General features: G+C 39.1%; 1 long non-coding RNA gene across 1 annotated transcript in view; it reads left to right on the top strand.

Moving 5' to 3' along the window:
- The first annotated feature begins 647 nt into the window (after nt 1–647).
- LOC138163141 (uncharacterized) overlaps nt 648–24,024 on the top strand; it is a 60,519-nt gene continuing 37,142 nt past the window's right edge. Inside the window, exons 1-2 of the long non-coding RNA XR_011168806.1 lie at nt 648–755; nt 854–916. This is a non-coding gene — a long non-coding RNA (uncharacterized lncRNA). The remainder of the gene's footprint in view (nt 756–853; nt 917–24,024) is intronic.

The following is a 24,024-nucleotide window of genomic DNA, read 5'->3' as shown; positions in this document are numbered from 1 at the left end:
ATGCCATGTTCAATCCTCTGCTGTTGTTTTTTAAATAGTATTAAGGCACCATTTAATTTTTATGCTGACTGGGAAAGCCAGTGCTAACAAAAATAAGTTGGCCAGCACTAAAAAAAATAGAAAGTTCTTTCTATGGTGTTGCATGTTATAATGAGATGTCACCATTGAAATATAGAGAAAAGACTTTGGGGGTTAATTTTTGTTACTATCCAGATATAGCCAAAACAATTTAGTTATACTTTTCACTGAGAGCTTGTTGGCAACATGCTTTATGATAACTAAAAAATTGACTCTAAAGTACTGAGTGGATCTCAGCCAGATCAAGATTTTGTTAACTCTATTTTTACATCAGAATGCTCATTTTAGTTTTACTTTATCATACAAGTACCCCAAATGAGAAATACATAAGTTCTCTGTAATATGTGCAGTGTGTCAATGGAGGCATTAGTAACAGATGGGTCAAGGTGAAGTCCAAAGGGGTTGTGGTTTTATCTAAATGAGAAAAAGACAAGCAAATGTAGTGAGTCGATTTATTTACTGACAGTATGACTTCAGGTAAACTACTTAACCACTTCTGGCCTCAATTTCCTTCTCTGTAAAAGGAGAAGGTTTTATAACAATTTCCCGAAGTCCCAAAATGTGCATCTTCTATTATCTGTAATTCAGAATTTTTTTTTGATGATTTTTTTTGGAGGGGAGGGGCTCCTTTTCTCACTGTATGGAGAAGATGGAGTTTGGCAACCATGTCCAGAATGGTGAGTGGTAACAATTTTTCCTGCCTCCATGGGGGAGGGTAGCCATTACCAATACCCATCTCTCCTCTCATCTAACTTTGTTCTGTCCCATGCTACAGTAAGGTTAATAACATTCTGCCACTGCATGAGGGAAGAGGAGGAGATGATGATCCAAATTATGGGTGAGTAATTTCTCTTCCTCCTTGCTTCATAGGGTCTCTGATTGCAGTGATGTTCTTCAAGGGTCTCAGTAAATAGTATCTCCTTATGTGCATGTACTCAGAAAAGTGTCTGATGGTAGAGAGCACTTTGCAAAAGATTGATGAAACTGAAAGACTCTCATTATCGTGCACCTGGATCCTCCTGTGACATCACAGGCAGGCCATAAATGGCTGTCTAGAAGGAGCCACAGCCCCATTTTCCCCCTTTCTTAACAATGACACACAGATTGGACTTGTTCTCTATTCAAGCTTCCTTATGAGTAAATGTCTATTTTTATGGTTGAACTGCACTTTAAAAATAGCACCAATCAGTATGACTCTTCTCCATATGTTAAAAGTTGTACACAAGTTAAAATTCCTCAGATGTTTTAAATCCTTCTACACTTAGGGTACATTTCATTTTCTATCTGGAAGTTTTGAATTTCAGGAATTTTCTTTTTTCTTAGAGCAGTTATTTTATTGCTTGGTACCCCCAAGTTAGCTACCTCTCCCTAAGACAAGGAAAGAAAAAAAAAACTTGTCACTTGAGATCTTTCTGCCATTAATAATTTTTTTTAATTAGCCAAGACTTGAGATGACTGACTGAAAATTCCATTAATCTTTGGTGAGTTACAGTTTTCATCCTTTAGTGATTGTTTATTTTCGTTGCTGGGAGCAATTAGCTGGAACAGTTACTGTTGCAGCTGTTAGATGATATCTAAGCTCCAGCAGAGATTACCAGAGGCCTCCTGTGTATTTAGAATATTTGGATTTGTTTTAATGGATGATTCCTTGGATGACACTGCTTTAGTCGCTGGTATTTGATCTTGATTGCATTGTACATTTGATTTGGTGCAGCAGCATGACACATTGGCCATTGTCGCTGATTTATTTAGCAGTCTTGTTGAATCCTGAGCAGATGAGTCCGACCTGGGCTTGAAATAACCTGCATAGGCCCTTGCTGTCTTCCTTACTCTAAAACCTCCATGTTACTCATCCCAAGGCACTTCACACTGTTAACTCATAAATAACTTTTGTTATTTTTCCTAAATTTGTTACATTCTTTTTAGGTTTTTTTGTTTTGTTTTATTATATGCTGGGAGTGTTGTTGAATTAAATCAGTTGTTGATTGTGTGATTTGTAGATACATAGATATCAATTGGCATTTTTCCCCCATTTGGATTTAAACTCTCTTTGAAGGTAGGAACTATTTCATTCTTGCCTTTGAGTTCTCAGAGTCAAGTCCCTGGCACATTGATTTGAATGTTTCTTCTCTTCCAAAGAGCTAGCTCTTCTAACAATAAAATAAAATAAAAAAGAGGAAAAAAAAATACAGTTCAGCAACACTTGCCATCATGGACATTGTATGTAATATACATAGACTTGATAATAATATATCATTCATTTTTTTTTGTCCCCTTCAACTTTTTACTACCCTTCTCATTGAACTTATGTTCTAATAGAGGCCAACAACTTATACAGGTTTCAACTACAAGTCAGATAGAAAGGTCCTGAGGATATAATGGCAAAGCAGATAAGAATGTATCTTTTTTAGTATGATTTTATTTTATTTATTTTTTACTTTTTGGAGGGCAGTTGGGGTTAAGTGACTTGCCCAAGGTCACACGGCTAGTGAGTGCTAAGTGTCTGAGGCCGTATTTGAACTCAGGTCCTCCTGACTCCAAGGCCAGTGCTCTATTCACTGGGCCACCTAGCCACCCCAGTATGATTTTATTGATAAAATGACATCCATATCTGATATTGGAACATTTGGCAGTTTTTTCAAGAACTTTGTTGCCTAAAATTTTCTCGTATCCCCAGCACTTTACACATTGATTTTTTTTTTTTTTTATTCAGTTATTTTTCAGCACCTTCCAACTCTTCATGACCCTATTTGGGGTTTTCTTGGCAAAGATGCTAGAGTGGTTTTCCATTTCCTTTTCCAGCTCATTTTACAGGGTTAAGTGACTTGCCCAGGGTCACACATCTAGTAAGTGTTTGAACTCATGAAGATGAGTCTTCCTGACTTCAGAACCAGCATTCTACTGCTTCACCTAGCTGCCCCACATGGCACATAGTAAGCATTCATTGTCAGTCATTCAGTGATTCTGAAGGTCTACCAAGTTTAGTCCATAATGTTTTTCCCTCTTTTTAAGTTGCTTACATCCTTATACCCTTTTCTTCTTTTCCGTTCCTTAATATGATGCCTTTGTTTCTCCCCTTCTGCCTCCTACAATATTTTAGCATACTGGTTGGCATATAATTGGCACTTAATAAATACATGTTGATTTGACTTCTCTGTTTCTTTTTTAAATCGAGAAATATTTCTTTTGTTTCTGTTGTTTAAGTGTTAAGTCAATATTCTGCTCACATTCATTGCTTTTGTTTAGGGTTTTTGTTTTCTTTTTTTCTTTTCCCCCCTTTTTTCTGTTTTTAGAAATGCTTCAAAGACTTTTGTTGAATCTTCATCTTTTTTTTTTTCTTGATGATTAGGCACAAGCTTACAGTCACTGTCAGAGTTGCTGGCTTGTATTGCTTTGCTTTTCAGCTACTTCTCTGGTCTAAAGACTAATGTCTTTCAAATTTGGTTTCCTTTGCATTTGAAGGCCTGACCACATGCAAAATTCATTATTTGTTATTAAAATGTTGAACTTTAACCTCAGTGTTACCTTGGAGCTTCAAGTATGGTGACTGTCTTTATGCACATATGCGCTTTCCCTCCTTGCAGTTCCCTTTTCTATTCTTCCCAAAAGTGCTTTGATTCATTCTGGGCATTTTACTGGTATCATGACTTCCTGCATTATGGTAGGTATTAAGATATAAGCTCCTTGAGAGTAATGATTGTTTCAGTCTTTGTAATTTTATCCCTATCCCTATCCACGTATAGTAGTGCTTAATAAATGCTTTTTAATTCATTTTATTTATTCTTGTATTCAGGTTTTTTGAAACCTTAAATTGTCTTTATACACCCTGTCTTCAAGGTCAAGGTCAACCATTTTGGCTTGTATAGATTTAGTATATTTTAACATTGTTTTGCTTCTCTTTGGGCAGTTTTTTCTCCACTCTAGTATTTTATTTCTGAATCTGTTAATGTCTTTCACTTCCTTAGAGAAACTCCAACATGGATTTTTTTTAATCTGCTAGTCGATTTTTTTTTTAATTCTGCATTGAGAGCTCTATGTTCTGATCTATATCATTCCTAATTTATTTTATGAATTTTATTTATTTCTTGAATCATCATGGAGTTTCTTGTTCCATTCTCCCATGAAGAAGAGTTCCTAGGATTCTATATTTTATCAAGTATTGGTTCACTTTCCTTTGTGACATTTTTATAAGTGATCTGTTTGAAGGTCATGCTTCTTGCTAATTTTAGGATCCTTTCTGTCGATTGATCTGCTTCAAGTTAGACTTCTATTTCAGTTTTCCTCTTGAAATCTTTAGTGTTTTGAAAAAAAAAATCTTTTGTATTTCCCTTTCCTGATTCTTTTGCTGACAATGTAGAGCATAAAGGAGCGAGACAGAAGATCCCCAAGAATAAATTTGAAGTGGATTTTATTACCACAGGACTGCCAGGGTCGCATACCTAGATCAGACAGTGAGTTGGCATGGACAATGTGCTGGTTTTTAAAGAGATTACAGTAGTCAGGTTACTTAAGCTAAAACTACAATCAGTGATTGGTCAGTGTATATTTGAATTTTCCCCAGGCTGAGGGACAGAGAATCTAGAATGGGCGGAGATGGGGAATATCTAGTAGGTGGGTGCAGTGGGCAGGGGATGGGGAAGAATGGAGCAGGGATTTTATCCTAGGCTGAAATTCCTGCTCACAGATCAATTGGGGAGGGAAGGGTGGAGTTGGGATCAATAACAACAGTGTCAGGGCAGCAAGGCTGAGTCAGCTTGCTTCCATTGGGAGTTACTGGGTTTCTCTGCTTGGGCCCTTCCTTGAATGCCTTCAGGAGTTGGCAATTTTTTTTTTTTACATTTTTAAATACGATACTCCAGGAGAGAAGACTCAGCTGAACTGGGTTTCAGTCTTTATGCTTGGCACAGACACATGCTGGTGTCTCCGCTCCAGCTCTTTCATGATTCTTTTCTTTTCCTTATGGAGTTGTACTTAATAACTTATTGGTGCTTTATGCAGAATAGGGAGTGGGGTGTTTTGAGCAGAGTCGCTACAGCCTTGGAGATCCCTAACCTAAGGTCCTGCTGTCATCAGGCAGTCACAGCTTCACAAAACTTAAGTGGGCACTAGGTTTTTTACAAGAGATAAGAATATGCATGTGTGGAGCAGCCAGGTAGCACAGCGAGTAAGAGCACCGGCTCCAGTGTCTGGATGACCTGGGGTTTGAATCCGGGCTCAGACACTTAGCACCCACCCAGAAACACCTGGCCGTGTAACCTTGAGCAAGTTACTTAACCCCGATTGCTTAAAAAAATATATGCATGTGTAACCTAAAGAGTTCGCAATCCATACAGAAGTTAGCATTTTTAGAATAGCAGAACAAAGGAAGGAGAAGATACCAGAAATCTCTGCCTAAAAGGGAGTGACATGGGAGAAGGAAAGATGCAGTAAATGTGGGAAAAAGACAAAAACGGGGGAGGATCAAGGCAATGGCAAAAGCTGAATTTGTTTCCTTTGGGAATTGCTAGACTATGAAGACAGGATGTTCCGCTTATCTACACGGGTCCCAGCTGCACAAGCAGTGTGTCAGCCTAGAGCACACTTGACTGGCGTCTGTCTTGACTCCCAAGGACACAGTTTGGGATGCAATCAACAAATTATGTCAGCTGGGGCCAAGGAGGGGGGTGGTGGGGATGGGTGGCCTGGGGTGTGGGACTTTGTCCTTGACACATTGACAGCCTCCTGCATGCTCTGTGTAAAGTGTTTCTGGAAAATAAAGCCACTCAAAAATGTAAGTTTGGGGGCCCTTGGCAGTCCCTAACACTCCTTAGATGCAGCACTTTCTACCCCTTCTTCAGTCACTTGAGGCTAGGAAGGGGTGGGGGAAGGAGAATGAGTTCTGGTATAGTCTCTGGAGCAGAGAAGTGGGAAGTGATCCCACTAGGGGCCTTAGCTCCCACTTGAATATTAGCTTGTTCCTCTTCAATAAGAGATGGAAACTGGTGGGATAGTAGTGCCTAGTGAGCACTTTAATGATTAGAGTTCTCCTGTGTTAGCAGTTTACTTTGTTCTTGTGTGTTCACTTTATAACCATTTAATGTCTGATATAGAATTAATTTTTAGAGGGTTAGAGAGTAAAAGGGCCCAGAAAAAGTGATGAATCTTCCGTCTTACTAGTCACATCTTCTGTTGCAAATCTCCCTGATAATGCATTTTCCTTTCATTCTTTTAACTTCTCTATTATGTATTGTTACAATCAGTTAAGCATTAATTAAATTCCTCCTGTTTGTCAGGCACTCTTCTGAATGGTGGGCACATAAATACAAAGAATCAAATAGTCCCAACTCTCAAAGAGCTTACCAACTGTCACCCACAGTGCACCTCAACATTGCTCTCTGTATAATATTCTTTTTCCTTTCTTTGACACACAACAGGCCCTTAATAAGTGTCTATAAATTGAACTGAATCAATATCTTTATTTCTTTGGAGTCTAGAGCTTTGATGGAAGGTAAGAGCATAGAATCATGTGTGTTTGTACAGGTGTGTTATGCAATCAGCCCATTATACACAGAAATAATCAACTTTCTTTCTGCCCTCGGTTTTATTAAGGAAGCCAATTAAGTGCCGTTCAGCTCTTGGAAGGAACTACTTTCCTAAAGTATTTCCACATCTATTTTGTGGAAGTAGGAATGAATGCTTAATTTATTTGATGCATTTTTATTGCTCTACTGGTATATCTTGGAGGAGGATATCATGGTTGATTTGTTTTTATTAAAGAAAGATAGCTTGCTATATATTCTGTACTTATTCATAAGACTTGTTTAAAGTTTTTAAAATAAAACTTAAATTATAAGAATTTTTCAACTAATCTTTATGAAGAAAGGAAACAATTTTTGGAGAGGGGGAAAAGTACTAAAAGATTCTGGCCATTTCATTGACATTTTAGGCAGGGGAATCAGTGGGCTGTAGACTCTTCCAAGAACATTAGCTACTGTCAGGATCCTTCAAGCCCTGATGATCAGAGTCTTCTGACCTGACTGAAACATTCCTGAGAGAATAGTGTTTTTATTTATTTTATTTTTTTTAAGCAATTGGGGTTAAGTAACTTGCTCAAGGTACACAGCCAGTTATTTCTGGGTGTGGTGCTAAGTATCAGAACCCGAATTCGATCCCAGGTTTTCCAGACTCTGGGGCCAGTGCTCTCACTCGCTGAGCCACCTGGCCACCCCTGAGAATAGTGTTTTTAGAAGGTGGAGTTCCTCACCCTCACTTTGGACTGCTTATAGCAGTTAAGCTCATAAGTAAACTTCCTTAGGCAGACACATAGAAGAGAAACATAAATGCACACACACAGGTAACACCACACTGATCTGTCCGAGTGAGATCTCATACATAGTTCTCTTTCGCTTCCTTCTAACAGACCACTCTGCAGCTATTTGAGAGTGGACCAAACTGAAGAAAACAATCCCAGAGATTCCTGTTCTTTTTGTTTTTAATAGGCTTCCTATAGGCAACCTCAAAATGGAAGAGATACTATTTTCCTCCTTTGAGTGATTATAAGAGCTTAATAAATATTTGTTGATTGACTAGGTTGCTGCTGCAATTCAGCCTTATGGATCCACCTGTGGTTTTAACCTCCTGTGCCAGACTTTGATAGCCACATTCACACTCATGGACAAAATAGAAAGTGTGACCCTACCTCTCTACATGCTCGTTAGTAGAGAAGTCAGGTGGGATGAGTTACTGTTTAGTCCTTGCAAATGTTTCTTCCTTTTTTTTTTTTACCATAATAGTTTCTATATAAATAAAAATTTTGTAGAACATGACTTACTGCTTCCCTTTCTAATTCTCTCTTTACCTTCTTTCTGTAACTCATCTTTCTTCTATTTCTGCTGGAAAACTGCTATGCTAAAAGGTCACTCCATTTATTCTTTCTTCTCTCTGACCTTTTTGCACCCTGTTGAGATTGATGAATTGTTGACTTGCCCCACCTTTTTTCTGTTTTCTCTCTGCATTCAGTGTTGTAGGAAATCTGTCTTATAGTATGGTGTAATTCTTATTACCAAATATAAGAACTCTTGGCTATTTGCTCTCATTCAGTGGGATACTCAGTAAGGCTATTTTTTTTAAGGTGCATCTTGGGACACCTACTTCTGTGGTGGAGTCATGATTTTGATGATGGAGGTCTGTCTCATGCCACATCTATTTCTATGAACCTTAACCATGGAAGATGCATTGTGGGGTGTATATATGTGTATTTGTGCAGCTGCACCATTGGACAAGACGATTAGGTCCACTGCACCAAAAACATAGACCCTAATGGGCCTGGTACATCTACGTCTTCCATGATAATGAAGTTATGTACCTACCTAGACAGGGGTTCTTTTCTCATCTCAGTTTCTGGATCACAGCCAAAAACAGACACTAGATGATCAGATGTGACACACACAGAGCATAGTCCATGTCAAGAAAGCTATCAGCAGCCCTGTCGTAACTTACTGGTTTCCAGCTGCAGAGCTTAAAGTGTCTGCGGCTCCCCTCTCCTCTTGGTCATAAACCTAATTTGTTGGTTTTTTTTACTCTTTCAATGGATCCTTAATCTGAACAAGCTTACCTATCAGAACATCTGACTGATGATGGGAAGGGATTCTCTGCCACTTACTGTTGTAGATTTTTATGGGCCACATCTTAAAAATTCCTTTTTGCATTACTTTCCCCAGCCTCAGGTGGATATAATACAATATAGCTTATCAGGCAGACAAAGGGCTGACTAACTTCCCTGCCAAATGCCTAATATCAAAGCTATACAGCCTTTCACTTTACAACAGGGAACAGCCAGGAAAAATCAGCCTTGGAACCCTGGTAATGTCCGGTTTCCTCCATCTTTCCCTATCCTGCCTTGGAAAGACCTTCCTTCTTCCACAAAGGTCACAAGCCAAAATTCTGGAAGGTATTATTGAAAGAATAAACTTGTCAGCGTCTAGAAGGGGAAGTGTCGATTGAGCCAACATAGCTTCCATCAAGAATAGGTCATTCCAGACTAAACTCGCTTCTCTTTTTTCACAGGATTATTAAATAGGTTGACTAAGGGAATATTGTACAATGTATTTTACAAGACAGTTGACAAGAATCTCTTCTGCTCTCCTTGGTGACAGGATGGAATGCCTCAAGAAAAATGATTATTTTGCTTTTTTCTTTCTATCTGTGATAGTAATGGCATTTAAAGATTCCCCTGTATTGGCTTGGTTTTCAAATTGATTGTGTTAAAACCCAGAGCTTGTTAATCCCACCTGTGGGATGGTCTTGTTGATGTGAAAAGAAAGTCCTGAACTGGGAGGAGCTGGTGACATAGATTTGGAGAGACGAGAGAGGCAGAAGAACTTTTTTGGAAGCAGCACCTCCTGGAGGCAGAGAGAGACTGAGAGGATTGCTGAGGGCCACTTTGAATTGCCCTGGACTTTTGAGACCTGCCCCCTGAGCTGCCAAGGACTGAGGAGACATGGCTGTTTTGCTGGTACTTTGTCTGTTTTGATGTTCTTTTGCCAGATTTGTCCACTGGTGAAAGACAGTCCTGTTGTTGAAGAAGTCCTGGAACCTGGCTTTTGGTTAAGAAGCCCTGAGACTGTCCTGCAGACAGAGAGTGAATACTGTCCACTGGTGAAGGACAGTGCTGTTGTTGCAGGGGTCTGGGAACCTTGCTGTTGGTTCCGAAGCCCTGAAGAAGGATTTTCTTGTTGTATGTTTACAGAAATCCTAGGAGAGGGTTTTGCTAATGTTTTCAGGGGTTCTAGTACTGTTCTACAGGCAGAGGATGAATTAATGAAGGGACTGGCAATGTATCTTGTGGCCTTGCTAAGCCTTGTCTCCCCAGGAACTAAGATTGCTGAGAACCTGCCTCTTGTCAAGATGAAGAAAAGACCTCCATTTGGGTATTAAGTGCTGTGCTTAAACTTGATGTAACTCTGGGGTAGATTCAATTGTGATCCAGGGGTGGGGAACTTTTGACCTTTTTGTGTTTGGTTGAGTAAAATGAATGTACTTTACTTAGATTGGAAACTAATCTCCATTTGAGAAGAGGGGCTTTGTGGTGGACTAAATGAAGGTACAGCCTAGGGGTGGAGAAGTATTTAGAACAGGGACTTTGTAATTGATTGAATGAATGGAAGGTCCTGGAGTGGGGTAGTCCTTGGAGATTATTTAATCACCCTTAGTAAATGCTGTATTTTGAATGATGTCATGTTTTGACCTTCTCTGTTCTTGGTTTGTCACTGAATAAAATGGAGGGCAGCTATGCTGGTATTCTGAACCTTGGGAAGTTGCCTTTCCTTGGTGTTACAGTACACTATCTAAACTCCTTTCATAGTACCTGGTAATTAATGTATTAGGTGCTTAATAAATGCTTGTTGATAGATTGCAATTTAACAAACGCAGGTATAGGCTGTAAGGAAACACTTCATTGCAATTGCTAGCTTTCCAAAAGCAGGATGGCTTAGGAGATAATGGAGGCCTTTTAGCAAAGGCCAGGTGATCCCATATTGGGTTTTTTGACCAGGCATTGACTGGACTAGATGGCCTTTCAGGTCCTTTCCTGCTCTGGTTTTGAGTCAGAACAGTAGTTTTGTACTTCCTAATTTCCACGTGGCTATTGCCACCTGAGCCTGATCTGATTGAAAAAATTACATAACTGAGTTCAAAAGATAGTTGACATTGCCCAAGGAAAGGTAATATCCTACTGTTTGCACAAAATGGACAGGGATAAAATCATAGATTCAGACAATGGTGGCTCTGTTGTTATAGAAGACATATGGACTGGGGAAGAGATGCTGTGAACATAATGAGTCCAGGGCATCTCTTTTAAGGATAGAACCTCACAGTCAGCACGTTTTGCTATTACAATGGCTCCCCTAAGTTCTGTTCTCTTCCAAATAATACAAAATGACAAGAGAAAGGAAAACTGACTTCATAGCATGTTGGGTTTCTGTGACCTTTGACACAAGTACTTCTAAGAGAACTGCCAAGGGCTCAAAAGATGATGTCAGGGTTTACTTTTCACTTCTCTGATGACAGAGTTGTTACCCAGCCTTTCAGTGATCCTCTGGGCTTGAGATTTCAGGCAATTTATAGCACATCCCAATGCATAACATTCCCCAGACTTATAATATTGCATTTATATCAGCACAATCATAGCAACCCAGGTGAAACAGATAGCTCTTACCTGAATTTCTTATTCTTAGTGCCTTTTAGCATGCAGTGTCCTAAAACTGCAGTACTATAATCAGCCAAGCTAAATAAAACAAGCACAGAGGATTCTCTCTCCTTTTTTTTTTAATGCTGCATATAGACATTCTTGCAATATAAGAGAGATGTGCCTTACTTAGAACTGTTGGCCACAGCTGCTGTTTTTCTGCCGAACAGATGAGCTGCATCACCTTCTTAATTAGGGTTGCATCTAGTTTGGTGAAATGACTCAAAATCATATCCCATGAGGATCATTTGAAGAAACTGAGGATATTTAACTTGGAGAAGAGAAGATACAGGAAGGGTGGTGTTATAGCTGTCTTCAGATACTTGAAGGATGCTTTTGTAGAAGAGATTAAATTTGTTTTGCTTGACTCTGAAAGGTAGAATGAGAACCATTGGGTGGGAGTCAGAGAGGCAAATTTCAGTTCAGTGGGAGCTAAACCATTCCAGAGATGTCTAAACTTGGAATCCGCCTGATAGAAAACTTCATGTAACAGAGTCTGGGGGATCCCTTTTGGCTACTGTCTAAATAATTGGAAGAAGCCGTGACTTCTCCACGTCATGCCTCCAAATGAAGGATTTGTAGTGGGATATTGTGGAAGAAATTCCTGTTTCAGATATGTTTTGGATTAGATGCTTTCTAAGATTTCTTCCAACTCCAAGATTCTCTGATGCTTAATATAAGGACTTAAAATAAGGACTGTTTTTATGTTCTGGTAATAATAGCTGACATTTCTATACATATATATGTTAAAGGTTACAAAATGCTTTACAACCTGTGAGACAGGTATTCACCCCCCCCCCCCCACAGTCATTCTGCATTGTAACCAGTATGTCAGATCTGGCCTGTACTTCACTGTCAGGAGAGCAAGTGAACCCTTCTCTCCAAAGAAGAATCTTAATCTGGGACCTACTAGATATGACAGATTCCCATTAGGAGGTTGTCCTAATGTGGCTATTGGTACTTCAGCTGGAAACTCAGTCCCTCATTCATATGCAGGAAGGAATACACACACGCATGCACACACACATACACATGCACATGCGCACACATGCACACACATACACACACACATATACATACACACGCACACACACATACATGCACACACATACACACACGCACTCACACAAGGACAACCCACTAAAGGGAATCTTGGATATGAACAAAGGCTTCATATTGGTATACGTATACAACTGTGACATTTAAACATCAGTTTTTGGTTGGAAATGTAACACCTCAAGCTCTAAAAGGTAGTTAATCTTTTTTTTTTTTCTTTTTTAATTGCTTTAGTCTAGTGATAGCTTGGCATTTAAAGTCCTTCACAATTTGACTCTAGATTGCCTTTTCTGGCTTATTGCACTTTATTGCATTTTGCACACTGTGTTAGAATGCAGTTCCAAATTGTACTACTTGATGTTCCCTGATCTTGCTATTCCATCTCCAGCCTCTATGACTTTGCATTTCCCATACCTAGAATGTACTCCTTCCTTACGCTACCCCATTTAGAATCCCAAGTTTCTTCAAGGCCAAATTCATGGACCATCTCCTATAGGAAACCTTTAGTGATACCCCTTTTTTATCAGTGTTCTCTCCCTTACATTTTTATATGTATACATATCTGTTAACATGTGTATCTCCCCAGGAAAATGTGATTACCTTGAAGATAGTGACTATTTTTCATTTTGTCTGTCTTCACAGATTCATGGAAATTGAGAATTAGAAGGGAACTCAACAGCCATGTAATCCAACCCAGTACAAGAAAGAAATTTCCCACAGTAACATACTTGACAAGTAGTCATCTGACCTCTGTTTAAAGACCTCCAAAGAAGGGGAACCCCACCACTTCTCAATGTAACTCATACCACTTTTTGGACAGCTCTGATTCTTAGGAAGTTTTCCCTTATATCATATCTAAATTTTCCCCTTTTCAGCTTCCACCCTTGGTTCCTGGTTCTGCTCTATGGAACCAAAGACAATAAGTTCACACCTCTCTCCACAGAACTGCCCTTTAAATACTTGAAGACAATTATAATACCTCCCTTGAGTCTTCTCTTCTCTAAGGTAAACATGCCCAGCTATTTCAATCAGTCCTCACAGCCGTAAACCCTTTTACCGTCCTGGTTTTCCCCTTTGGACACTTTTGAGCTCTTTGATAGCCTTGTTACATCATGGTGCTCAGAACTGAACATAATTCTAGCTGAGGTCTTGTGAGAGAAGAATACGGTAGGACTGTCCCCTCTCTATTTTTTAGAACAATGGCCTTCAATGTAGCCTAATATGATACTGGTTTTAATGATCTCCATATCATGCTAATGACTCCTATTGAACTTGCAGTTCACTAAAACACCCAGATATTTTTCAAAATAAGTGCTATGTATCAATTCCTCTCCCATTTTATACTTAGGAAATGTTTGTTTTCTGCTCAAGTACAAGGCTTTAAATTTTTTTATTCTAATTTAATTTTGTGTTATTATATTCAGCCCAGTATTCTAGCCTGTAAGGATCATTTATTTTGTATCCTGATTCTGTCATCCACAGTGTTTACCATCCTTCCTAATCTGGTGCCATCTACAAACTTGAAGAACACATCATTTATTCCATTATCCAAATCATTGGTAATATTGTTAAAAACAGCTCATGATCCTTCATAGATCTCCAGTGTATTTCATTGGAAACCTGTCTTATTGACATGGAGCTGTTAACAGCTGCTCTGAGGCCAGCTAACCAACCAGTTATGAATCTTACTATTATTGTCTACACTACATCTTCTTGATAAGAATAAAGCTTTGTCATAGCTGTATGAAAAACTTTGCTAATGCTTTAGTAAAGTATGACTACAGTATTCCCTACACCTGCTAGTATAGGAATCCTGCCATAAAAAGGAAATGAGCTTAGTCTGACATGACCTGTTCTTGATGGAACCTGAACTGCCTCTATATATTACTGCTTTTTTTTTAACTCTTTAATAGCACCTTCTAGACTTCCCTTCCTGCACCACTACCCCTTTCCCTAATCAAAGTCAGGCTTATTGGTCAATAGTTGGGAGACAGTTCTTTTCCCTTTTTAGAGGACTGGGACAACATTTTCCATCCTTTTCCATTATCTTTCAAATATAACTAAGAAGACCTGAGGATATGGTTCATATTCCTAGCTGCTAACACAAAGCTTTGTAACAGAAATGGTGTTTAATAATTGCTTATTGGAGTGGAATGAAAGAAGAGATCTTAAAACTGATCCTATACTATGACTCCTACATGGAAAAATGTATGGAATTAGAACCCATGGTACTCCATTTTATATATGTAATGATTTGTGGGACTCAAGGTACTTAGGTTTCAGTCAGAAGTTTTACCCCCATTCATCCTTGTACCAAAAATGTACAAAAAAAAATCTCATTATCTTTAATACTTTATTAGTCATCTCACAAAACATGTACTGTTGGCCTGAAGGGAGTGTCTTGAATATAATCTGGTGTAAAAGAAAGAGCTCAGGCTCTGGGATATGCATAGACCCTGGGTTTAAATCTGTTACCCTCTATGTGACCAGTTTAAGTTATTTAGCTTTTCTGGGCTTCAGTTTACTCATATGTTAAATGAGATGATTTGACCATTTTAATCCTGAGATCCCTTCCAGGTATAGATATGTGATCCCATAATCCTATGGAGTAAATATATCTCTTCTGACAGAAAAGCAGCCTAAAGGACTTGATACCTTAGTAAAGGATAAGTTATCTTTCCTCCCCTCATGAAAGCTGTCTATACAGCTTCCTTTCACACAATTCTAAGTTCTCTATGACTTCAGTGGAAACTGCCCTTTTCAAAGTTAATAGTGATCTAATTCTAAAATGTAATGGCCCTTTCTCAGTCCTTGTCCTTTCTGGGTTCACTGCAGCTTTTGGAACTGTCAGTCACTCTCTTTTCCTTGATGTTCTTTCCCTGTGAATTTTCTTGACCTTGTTCTCTCCCCGTTCTCCTATCTACCAAACCATTCCCCCATGTCCTCCTTTGCTCAGTAACTTTGGGTGTCACTGAAGACTGTTCTGGGCACTCTCCTATGTTCTTTTTCACTTGTTGATCTCATCTACTTCCATGGGTTCAGCTGTCTCATCTCTATAGTATATCCAGTTCTTACCTCTCCCTTGAAATCAAGGCTCATATTATCTAACTTTTGAGTATCACAAACGGAATGTCCTACCGATGTCTCAAACTAAGTATGTCTAAAACAGAACTCAAGATCGTTTCTTTCAAACCCTCTCATCTTCTGAACTTTCCTATTTACTGTTGAGACTAACACCATTTTCCTAGTCGCCCAGGTTTGCAATCTTTATGTTATCCTCAGCCCACCCTTATAGTCTTTTGTCAAGATTGTCATGTCTACTTTTACAATATCTCTCCCAGTTCCCCCTTTTTTTTCCACTTAACACAGTTACCATTCTGGTATAGGCCTTTATCACCTCATTCCTGTGCTATTGCTATAGCCTTCTGAATGGTTTCCATGTATCAGATCTTTCATCTGTCCAATCCATCCTCTACTCAACTGCCCCACTGACTTTTTTTAGAACTCATACCTGACCTTGTCACCTTCATACCAAAAGGTATGGTGGTTCTTTGGTACCTCTAGAATCACATATGAAATCTTGGTTTCATATTTAAAGCTCTTCTCAACCTAACGCCTTCCTACCTCTCCAACTTTCTTATACTTTATTTCTCTCCGTGGACTTTTAAAGATCTAGCTGCAGTCAGCAAGCATTTATTAAATACCTGTGTGCCAAGCATTGTTCTAAAACACGGAGGGTTTCTGCTCTCAGGCTCAGTCATTGGATGTAATATTCCATCTCCTGACAGTTTGCCTTTTTATATACTCCATACCACATACCAGAGGTTAGCTAGGTAGCACAGTGCATAGGACTTCACTTATCAAAGAAATGAGACAGCTAAACAAGATCAAGGGTTCTTGACATTTTGGTGTATCTTGAATCCTTTGGGCGTTCTGGTAAAGCCTATATACCTTTTCTCAGAATGTTTTTAAATGCATATAATAAAATACATAGGATGGCAAAGGAGACCAATTACATTGAAGTACAGTTACCAAAATATTAATGAAAACAAGTTCATGGATTCCAGGTTTAAGGGACCTCTGAATTAGAGGATTGTTAATGTCCCTTCTGGGTGTAAGTCTTCCAAAGTTTGAGGGTCTGCTATTTTGCTTTACCAGGAATTAGGGTTAGTTATGCTGATCCAGGTTTCATTTGATCTTATAATTGACCTTATTGTCAAGGCAGAATGTATTACTAATAAAGAGTGTGTTGTGTGTGTGTTTTCTTGAATGTCTTAGGTTATTTGGTCAGTTATCAAAATGTTCTTCCTTAATTTGACTGCTTTGATCTCCAGGAGAAACATGAAAAGGATATTATATAGACTGTGGAATGTGGGTCAGCAAAATCTTTTAAATCTCATTGCATAGTCTGCTTGGAGAATGCAGTCTTTTTCTAAGTGTAGAAGCTTTACTTGAGTTGTAGATAGAAATAGTGAAGGTGTATTTCTCAGATGAAATGTGAGTGTATCACTGAATGGGTGAGGCTAAAGCAGAATTCTAAAGGTAAAATACCTTTAGTCTCATTTCTCAGGTAGTGATGGGAGAGTAGTATTTGGCAAAGCTCTTTTGGATTTCTGTAAGTTGTTATGCCCGTGACTGGATTTTTATGATATGTACTACTGTGACCCTGTTGAGCATGTATTGTTTTGAAAAGAGAAAGCATCCTTTCTTCCTTCAGTCTTCTTTTAAGAATGTTAGATTTAATAAATCAGTCAAAAACTATATATCCAACACTTATTAAGAGGCCAGGGAACGGTATACAAGGAAAGAAATGAAACATTCTCCTTGCCTTAAGATTTTCTTAGGGGAGACGTCATGTACCTAACAAATACATACGGAATATCTAAAATTTTTTTTAAAAGGTAAATTCTTTGGAGGGGGACCCTAGCAACTGAGAATCAAGAAATGCTTGATGTAAAAGATGGTAGATTTAGCAAAGTCGTTAAGGTAATAAGATTCTGAGAGGCAGGTGAGATGAGAGTGCTTTATAGGAGATGTTTGGGAGTGGGAGGAGTTGATGCAAAGACTCAGGGAAAGACAATGTGTGTGAAGAATGAGTGAAAGGAAAAGCCTTCATTAAGCACTTACAATGTGCCAGGCCAAAGACAATTTTCTGAACTATAGGGTATGGGGAAGGATTTAATGAATATTAAGGGCAAAAAGGTAAGTTAGGGCCAGATTGTGACAGACTTTCAGAGCTACTCAGAGGAATTTTTCTTTAATCTTACAGGCAACAGGAAACCAGTGGAGTTTATTAAATGGGGGATTGATCATACCTGAACTTGGGAGTCATTTTGGCAGCTGTACATTAGTTGGGTTGGAGAGGGGAGGGGACAGATTCGAGCTAGGGAAGCTAATTAGGAGGCTGTTGAAGTACCCTGGGCAAGAGATGAGGCCCTGTATTAGGGGGGTGACCGACTTTAAAGAAGGGGTTGTGACTGAAAGAGTACACATGACCAAGATTTGATACCCAATTGGATATGGAGGTGGGTGATGAAAATGAAGAGAAAAGCGAGGAGTCAAGGCTAACACGAAAGCTGTGATCTGATGGGATGAACTAGGGAAGTTCAGAAGAGAGGTGGATTTGTGTTTGTAGGGCAGACAGATAGTGAGTACAGTTTTGCACATATTGAGTTGGAGTTGTTTATAGAAAATCCCATTAAGCAGTCAAGATAGATGAATAAGTTCAGTGTGCTGTTATGGATAGAGTCTTGGATTTACAGTCGGGATTCTGGGTTTAAATACTGTCTTAGTCACTAGGTTTGTGACCCTGGACAAATCCCCTAACCTCCCTGTTCAGCTTCTTTATCTATAAAGTGAGGAGATTGGACCAAATGACGTTTTAGGTCCCTTTCAACTCTCGATCTCTCATCCTAGGATCCTGTGAGAGACTAGGGCTAGGTACGACAAGGTATCCTCAAAATTCCATCAAAGCTTAAAACTGCACTAAGATTTTTGGGACACCTTGTAGAGATTATTTACTATTACCACCACCACCACCACCTAGCCTTTACAATCATAGCACTTTAAAATTTGCTTTACATATTTTATCTCATTTGATTCTCATGACAATCCTGGGAGGTAAGTGTTATTATCACCATTTTACAGAGATGAGGAAACAGAGGTTAAGTGACTTGACCAGGGTCACACATAGAATAAGTGTCTTTCTAAGGCAGGATTAGATAGTCTGATTCTACCACTCAGCCAACATTTGGGTATAAAGGAATTCCTCAATATAATTCTAGTGAATTTAGTATGCATTGTGTGAATTCTTCGTTAAATATAGTCATATATAGTATAAGGCATTTACCGTCTGTACAGATTGATCCTGAAAGTAAGATTCAGCATTTGACAATTTCTTATTCATTTGCACCATTGAAAGCACAGACCCAGACTCTCCCTTTCCTGCCCCCAATGAAAGAGGAGAGAGAGAAAAGATAGACAGATATGGGAAGAATTGTAGAGTGATTTACATGCGGACAGAATTAGAAATATACCCCTCCCAAATAAATTGAGAGAAGAGCATTAATTCATCTTTCTGAGCTCAAATAAATGTGTGCGCATATATATTTATATGTGTGTGTGATATGTGTGGATGTGTATATATACATACATACATAACTGTACACATATACTTACATGTACATATAAACACATAAATACATAGATGTTGTATATATCTCAGAGGCAGACTTGGGGAGGAAGAGCTTACCAGACATGGGATACAACCCAATTGTAGCAACACACACACACACACACACACACACACACACACACACACAGCAGAACAAACAATAAAGGCAACTTTAACCTGAGTTTTTTTTTAAATTTTTTTGGCTTTTCTTGACATGCAGATTCCCCTCTGCTTTCCTTGTGAAGAGAATTCTTATCTGCACAGTTTCTCTGTTGGTTTTGTGTTGGCTGAATACTTTGTAATTATTGTCACTGCAAGAGTTTGGTATAAATACCTTCATTTTGCAGCTGAGGAAACTCAGGTGAAGGAGAATTAACTGACTTAACCAGGCACCTAGCAGATGCAAGATTAGAGCCTACAGACTCCCAAGGACCAGGCTCGTTTGACTCATTCAGACACTGAGCCACACAGATGAAAGGGTTAGAGTTATTAAGATAGCTTTAGTAATAGTATACACTGTCTGTGTGGAATTATAGATAAATTTAAAACATGGGTTTTATGTCTTTTCTAAAGGTTTTTTTCCCTCTTAATATCAAATTTAATTCCTTAATTATATACTGGGAAGCTGTTTGACAGAAGGCAGGATAGAGACAGAATTAAAGTGAAGGGCTAAAACAATAAATAATGAAAACTAGGAACAAGACCGCGAGTGAACTTCTCAAGGGGAGAGACTTTGTTCTGTTTTTCTTATATTCCCATCATCCAGCACAGATCCCTACATATTAGGTATTTAAATATTTGTTGGGTTAGCTTGCCAACTCATACATAAGTCACCAGAGCTTACAGAACATCTAGTTTAGCACTGTCATTTTATACACCAAAAACTTGGACCCCACGAAGTGCACTGAATTTTTAAGGTTAGTTACACAGTTAAAAAATGGCAGTCAAAACTAGAACCCAGATCTCTACTTTCAGTTTGTACTTTCTGACGTGAGCACAGTCTGAACAGTAGGAACAGTTTCGCCTACAACAATTTAGCCTCTGTTTAAACAAGGAAGTCCAGTAGCTAGAAATCTAGTATGCATGAGAGGGAAGAATGTTAATGGAAAGAGTGCATCTGCCCACCTAATCTTCCTAATGGTCTGTTGATTGGTAGGGTAATATCGGTTAGTCAATAAATCAGCATGTGTTTATTTAACATTTATTTGGCACTGTACTAAGTTCTGGGGATACCCAAACAGAAAAAAAAGAAAAGAAAAAAAATAGCCCCTGCTTTCAAGAAATTTGCATTAATCAGGGAGATTTTATGTATGTGTGTTTACTTAATAATTGCTAAATTTTTATAGATTATATATACTATTCTCTGTTTATATAGATTATGTTTGTGTATATACTTGTGTAGAATACATAGTTATTCTATATATATTTCCATGGATTATTTATTCAGATTCTATATAGATAATTGTATATTTCTAAAGTTCTATATTTTATATATTTGTATAGATTATATAGATATGTGTTTATATGTACATATATGTAGTATGTATGCATATGTGTGTACATACCATGTAAAATTCCTACAGATTAGCTGCGAAGTAAACTTAGAGGGGGAAGGCATTAGCATCTGGGGGAGATTGGGAAAGGATTCCTAAAGAAGGTAGCACTTGAAAACCCAAAGAGCTCTCTCATTTTCGTTGCCGTGGAGTATCCTCCTGTAATCTCCTTTACAAATGGGCTCTGTGGCCAGCACCCCCTTCCCCTGAGCCAGGTGACTGGTGATTGTCCGCAGCAGCCCACTGCCTGACGGGCTTTTACATCATCATAAGAAGAGCTCGCAATATGGCAGCAATCCTGTCCAGCGGTTCACTTGTAGCAACCCATGACCACTACTGAAGGCGTCTGGGTTCCACCTCCAGCAACAGCTCCTGTGGAAGGGCTGAGCACTCGGGAAGTGATCCCCCACCATCCACCATCCTGGTCTTCCCAAATCAGACCCAGGCCACTGGTGGGCAAGCTGCTTCTTTGGCAAGTCGAGTCATCCATTCATGACAACTGTATTGGAATCCCCAGGGCACTCAGGAGCTTTCCAGGTTGTTCATGGTCTGATCACCTGTGACCTGGCTCAGGAGGCCTTGAGGAAGCGGCTCGTCAGTGAGCCCAGCAAGACCAGCACTGGGCCTTCTGCATGACCAGCAGCACCCTCCCTGTTGCCCCCGCCCCGAAGTGTGCAAGGTATCAGAGCCCGTTTCCCCCTCCCATGCCCTCCCTTCCCTCTCCCACCTATTCCTTTAGAACAGATAGGCCGCATAAGTGTAGAAGTAGTTGTGGGGTGTGTGTGTGTGTGTGTGTGTGTTTAAGGAAAACAAAAGCAAAACACAAGTAAAAGAAACCACACTGCTATTGTTTGGTTTTTTACTATCTGAATCACCTATGTGCTTTTCAGCAGCCTCAGTAACCTGTTTACTTTGTACTCAACTGAAACTAATAAACTTTGAGCAGCCTTTAAAAAGAAATAGCACTTGAACTGAATTTTGAAGAAAGTCAGAGATCCTCAGAGGCAGAGCTGGGGAGAAAGAAACCAGAGATAGGGCACAACTCAGTTGTAGCCAGCAGCGAGTAGTTCAGCATGTCATGCGAAGGGAGGAATAACACGGAAGAAGACTGGGAAGAGATGAAGGGTCCACGCTGTGCAGAACTGCAAATGCCCGTCAGAGGACCCGTAAGAGTGAACCATTTGAGTTTATTGAGTAGGGAAGACTGACATGTTTTAGACCTACACTTTGGGAAAATTCCTTCGGTAAATGAAAGGAGGACATGTTGCAATGAGGGAGGGACTTGATACTGGGACCGAATAGGAGTTTGTTGAAATAGTTCAGGCAAAAGATTAAAACCTGGACTAGGGTGTTGCTATGTAAATGCAGAGAAGGGGGCATCTATGAGAGAAGTTTGGGAGGTAGAAACAAGATTTGGGAAATGGTTTTATATAGAGAGTAAATGAAAATGAGAAGATGATAATGCCAAGATTGTGAAGCTAGGTGACTCGTGCTTTTGACAGTAACAGGAGAGGGATGGGTTTGGGGATAGGGAGATAATGAAGTCTGTTTTGGACATGTTAAGTTTAATATTCCTACAGATTATCTGATTGGAAATAGCTAACAGGGAGTGATGTGGGACTACGACTTGGGAGAGAAACTAGGTCTTGAGATTTAGATCTGGTAGTTCTCTGCATAGAGTTAATCATTGAACCCAACGGAACTGATGAAGTCACTGAGAGAGAGGGAGAGAATAATGGAGAGAAGGAGATAAGGGCTCAGCATGCATGACTTGATCGAAGGCTTAGCAGGGAAGACTGAAGGTTGGTCAAATTAAGTATGAGAAAAAACAAGAAGGAGTAGGCTCATGAAAATCCAGAGTGGAGGAAGTATCTAAAAAGAGAAGGTGGTCAACCATGACAGATGTTGAGCATTGAGAAGAGCTCTTTAGATTTGACAGTTGACTCAGAAATTTTGGAGAGAGGAATTTTGCTTGAATGCTGAGGTTAGAATTTAGATTGTAGGCTCTAAAGAGTACAAGAAGAGAGGAAGTGATGGTACTGAGTCAAAAGAGATAAACTGAGAAGGGAAAGAGATATGTAGGGTGATAGCTAACAGTGGTATAGTGGAATTTAATGGAGATTTTTTTTAAGGGAAGGGGAATGTTTGTAACCAGCAGAGAAAAAGATCCAGTAGATAAGGAAAGATTGAAGATGAGGGAGAGAGAATGAGAATGGATAGTAGAAGCAATCTGCTGGAGATGACAGGAAGATATGGAATGAAGAGTATGTCTAGAGGGGTTGGCCTTGGTCAGGAGTTGGGCCACCTTTTTGTTCAGAAATTGGAGTAAAGAGATGATGAAGTGGTGCATGTCCGTGTATGGGGGTAGGGTGGGGGCAGTCGTTGAAGCACATTCAGACTTATTTTGCCTGCTACCAGTACTGAGCATGCGTGCTCTTAAATGAAAGCATCAGAGGAATGGGAACAGTGTGTTGAGTGGAAAAGAATCAGCTAAATTACAGAGTAGTAAAAAAAATTGCATTGCTGCAATGAAGGCTCATTTGAGGTCAGATAACATCAATTTGTAGTATATCCAATTATCACAGTTTTATGAATTCTTTCAGCTCCATCCAATAGCATGAAAGTAGAAATAAAGGAGGTGGATGGGGTAGAGTTAGCTCGGGTTGAGGTTTTTGGTGAAGCATGAAATGCAGTAGGACAGTGGAATTAGGAATGTGTTTGTAGACAACAAGGGAGAGTTGAATTAGTTTGCCAAAGGGTGAAGTGTGATAAAGTAAGAAAGTATAGCCGGCACACATGCTTCACTTCGATTTGTTCAATGTTTCATTTGCCTGAATAGGAGGGAACTTTCTCATGATCTGTGTGACCTTAGAAAGTCACTTAACTTTCTGGGTCCTGGTTTTCTTATTTATAAGATAGCTGGGGATAGAAGAAATGCTCTCTAAGATTCTTCCGCCACTAACTTTCTGTATCCTAAGAAGTTATGAAAGTTGTAGCCTCCAAAATAATTTCCTTCGTTTGCATACTACAGTTTTCAAATGTTCACGTTATCTTTAAATTTTTTAAAGCAGCTTTAATGTGCTGCAGAAATAATGCATTCTTTGAGAAGGAGTGATTTTGCCTTTATTAAAGAAAGACATTTGAAATTTAGTGTGGGAATAGAGATGACATGTTAATAGTTAGACTCAGCTATTGTAAATCATCATGGGAATCTCTTCCTGATAAAGGTTTAAGAAGTGCAGAGAGTAGATTGAAAGTGAATTAACATCATCTTGAAAAATTAAACCATTACAGTTTATAAGATTTTCACATAAATAAGAGCTGCTAACAATAGATGGTTTTAAAACAAATGTAGCTGGTGAATTGACATGTTCTGAGGGATATAGCTTTTTTTTTTTTTTTTGCTGCTAAATGGATCTGATTATATAGTATCTTTGTTG

This window comes from Petaurus breviceps, unplaced genomic scaffold, assembly GCF_028583685.1.
Source record: "Petaurus breviceps papuanus isolate PSGF00001 unplaced genomic scaffold, PetGlider_PUasm1.0 125, whole genome shotgun sequence".
Lineage (NCBI taxonomy): Eukaryota > Metazoa > Chordata > Mammalia > Diprotodontia > Petauridae > Petaurus > Petaurus breviceps.
Note: the sequence above shows the minus strand (reverse complement) of the source record. Positions and strands in the feature narration are given on the sequence as shown.